This window comes from Silene latifolia, chromosome X, assembly GCF_048544455.1.
Source record: "Silene latifolia isolate original U9 population chromosome X, ASM4854445v1, whole genome shotgun sequence".
Classification (NCBI taxonomy): domain Eukaryota; kingdom Viridiplantae; phylum Streptophyta; class Magnoliopsida; order Caryophyllales; family Caryophyllaceae; genus Silene; species Silene latifolia.
Window position 1 is genome coordinate 109,212,621 of NC_133537.1, and position 3,911 is coordinate 109,216,531.

At 40.5% G+C, this 3,911-nt stretch overlaps 1 non-coding gene across 1 annotated transcript; it reads right to left on the reverse strand.

The window, feature by feature from the left end:
- Window positions 1–971: 971 nt before the first annotated feature.
- On the reverse strand, window positions 972–1,077 carry LOC141624911 (small nucleolar RNA R71). Its single transcript, XR_012534714.1, has one exon. It is a non-coding gene; the product is annotated as a small nucleolar RNA R71 (small nucleolar RNA).
- Window positions 1,078–3,911: the final 2,834 nt, after the last annotated feature.

Consider the following 3,911-nt stretch of genomic DNA (forward strand, 5'->3'; position numbering starts at 1 on the left):
TTTTTACATCTCATTTTAGTCATCTTGCTTGTTTACTTTAATTGTTATTTAGTTTAGTGATCTTCTTATCTCAACCCAAATTGTGACACCCCTAGACTCCACTACTTGCAATCGAAAATCCTACATCAATACCCGTCCCTTGGGATCCGACCTTTACTTGCCTCTTTTCTAGTAGTAGAGTTGTTTGTGAAGTTATAAATATTATTTTGGTCTAGGTGCTCCTAACGACAAGTAACCGAAATCTAAGCTCAAAGCTGACCGACCAAAAATGGCGCCGTTGTCGGGGACGGTGTTAACTTGATTTGATTTTCTTTGATTGTTATTAGTTGTGTCTTTCTTTGCCTTGGGGAAGTAAAACTCCTCAAGGTTTGTTCTAATTGTTTGATATTTTGCATGTCTAGAAGATCACTAGGTAACTTCTTACCTATTGATCACGAAATTGAAAGGACTTTAACAACCAATAGAAGACTTGCTAGAAATACTTTGAGTGGTATTGGTGAGGTTGTATATATTCAACCAAATACTATTGAGTTCATCAACCCTTTTGCAAGAGAAGGTGAGGAGAACCCAACACAAAATAAATCACACAATCAACCCACACTGCCTAAGTTTTCATCACATTCCGTACCAACCGAGGAGAACCTACCCAATGGAACTCCCACACCACAACACTTAACCGGAAATTTATTGCAAAATCCGCATTTATCCAATTAGTCGAAAGAAGCCAATTTGAGGGGATGCCTAGTGAAGACTCTCATTCCCACATATAAACTTTTTGTGACTATTGTGATGCGATTTCACAAACCGGAGTGACTTAAGACCAAATTCGATGGGTCTTATTTCTTTTTTCTCTAATTAGCACCGCGAAACAATGGTTGAAAAGCCTTGATAAGGCTACTCTTGTAATTGACTCTTGGAAGAAGTTGGCTCTAGCTTTCTACAAAAAATTCTACCCTTCGGAAAAGGCTAACATGCTAAGAGCTCAAATTACGGGTTTTAAGCAAAGGGATGAAGAATCTTTGTATAAAGCTTGGGAGCGATTCAAAGGAATTTGTCGCTCATGTCCTCTCATGGACTTAGCGAGTGGTTCTTGGTACAACAATTTTGGAATGGTCTTTATGAAGACTTAAGAAACATTCTCAACATGGGATCAAATGGTATGTTCACCGAAGTTGACGATAATCAAACTTGGAACAAGATTGAGGAAATGGCGGTCCATAATTCACAATATAGTACACCTCGTAAGGCTACTAGAGGAGGAAAGCATGAAGTGGACTCTATTACTCAATTGGGTTCTCAACTTAGTGCTCATATTGATACCATCAACTTGAAGTTTGAGAAGGCCATGGCTAAGCTTGTAGAAGCCTCAAAATCACCAAAGCATCATGTTAATGCCATGGTGGCATCTTCATCAATCCCAAGTGGGATATGTGAGAATTGTGGAACTTTGGGACATGACCAAAGTGAATGTAGGGGAACAAATGAGCAAGTGAATGCTTTTCAAGCATACAAAAGTGGTACCCCTTATTCCAACTATTACAATGAAAATACCAAATTCCACCCAAATCTCTCATACAAAAGCCAAAATGTTCAAAACCCTCAACCAACATACACCCCACCTCCCATGAGAAACCAAAATCAAAGACCCTTTTGCAACCAAAACCAAGGTTATCAAAATCAAACTCCATACAATCAACAAAATGACCAAGGTTTTGATGTTCAAAAAGCGGTCCTCCAAATGCAAAAGAATCAACAAGAATTTTTCACTTAAATGGAAAAAGATAGCCAAGCAAAAGACATCACCATCAACAATATCCTAGCCCACACAAAAATGTTGGAAACTCAAATGACCCAACTAGCATCTTCAAACTCTCAAAGACAAAAGGGGCAATTACCACCTCAAAGTAATCCCCCAAGACATGAAACGGTTAATGCCATTCACTTGAGGAGTGGTACGAGATATGAAGGACCAAAGAAGCAAGTTGTGGATGAAGTTGTGGAAGCTAGTGACAAGGAAAGAGTTGTGCAAAACTCTAGGGAAGAAGAACCCACCAATCAAGAAGTTTCAAAGAAAAGTGAATAAATGGCCAAAGAGAAGGAGCCCATTGTGATTAGACTTCCATTCCCGAGTCGTCAATATAAGCCTAAGTTTGATGACCAACTTGGAAAATTCATGGAAATTGTGAAGAATTTAGAAGTCTCGATTCCTTTCACGAAATTGATCAATCACGTTCCGGCCTATGCAAAGTACATGAAGGACATCCTTACGATGAAGAAATCAATCCGGAAACTTGAGACTATTGCCTTCACTAAGGTGAGTAGTGTCATCCTTCAAGGGAGTTCACCTCCAAAACTCAAGGAACCGGGAAGTTTCTCCATTCCATGCACTATTGGTGACACTACAATCAACAAAGCTTTATGTGACCTTGGGGCAAGTGTTAGTGTCATGCCATATTCGGTTAGCAAGAGGCTAGGAATGGGAGAACTCAAATGTACCAACATCACGCTTCAAATAGCGGATAGATCAACAAAGACACCTTTAGGGGTATAGAAATATGTTCCCGTGAGAATTGGAAAATTCTTCATCCCGGTGGATTTTGTTATTGTTGACATGGAAGAAGACTCCAACATTCCTATTATCTTAGGAAGACCTTTCTTGCACACCCTGGGAGCGGTGATCGATGTGAAGCATGGAGAGCTCACCCTTGAAGTGGGAGATGAAACCATCACTTTCAATCTTGACAATACCATGAGAGCTCCCCGATTGCATGAGCCATGTTTTATGGTTGATCACTATAGCCGGAAGGATAATAGGAAGAAGTTGGAATTTCAATGGAAATAGAAAGTGGATGATGCTCCATCAAAAGAGCAAGGAAATAGAAACAATGAGAGCTTGAAAAGCTCACCAATGACAAGTGAAGAAGATGGCCTCATTGGCCAAGACAATAAAGAAGGAGAGTTGCCCTTATCAACTCATGAAATTTTTAATGATCAAATAGACGAAGTTTGCGGTCTTTGGGATGATGAGTTCGAAGCGATATTCAATCCCTATATTGGTAATGCTATGAACCAAGACCATCATGGAGAACAACAAGTGCAAAAATCTATTGAGGACCTTTATCATGATAATGAGCAAGCTTTCGACTACTTCTTCAAGGTGTTGAGTAACATCAACAACACCTTGAACATGCCCCCTTGACATCTCACATTGGATGAGAGTTTGGTGGAGTCCTCCCTAAACCACCATTTGTAAATATTCTAACTCTCTAACTTGTATTTCAATTATTACATTGCATTTTTGTCATTTTTGGATTTATATTTTTATGCCTTGATCAAGAAATTCATCATTTTGAGAGAAGTGAGGGAGGGACTTATGATTTTATTGATGTGTAGTTCTTTACCTTAGTGTGGGGATAGCAATTGCCTGGGCTTTTCATGCCTTTGTAGTGCCCCTACAATGAAGAACACGAGAATTGAAGAATGAAAATGACACGGGTTACAATGTACCCACGAATGGACCTGAATCCGTGTGGTCAAGGAGGAATCCGAGCGGCCAAATGGACAATCCGCTCGTCCTGAAGAACCCGAGCGTCCAAAGTCACCAGACGCTCGTCTGGTAGAGCTGCAAAATACAAAAAACTAGTCTGTAAAAGAATCCAAACGTCTCAGCTAAAAATCCGCACGTCTCATTCTGGACAGTAGTCCTTCACTAAAGACGCTCGTCTTTTTAATAGCAAAAATCTGGGATTTTCTCTGTAAAGGAATCCGAGCGTCCACCCAGAAAGACGCTCGTCCCTCCACAAAGAATCCGCTCGTCTTAGAAGCAAGACGCTCGTCCTGTGGCGTCTTTTCCTGAGCCAAACATTGAGGAATCCGAGCGTCCCGACACCTGGTCCGCTCGTCCTTTGCTG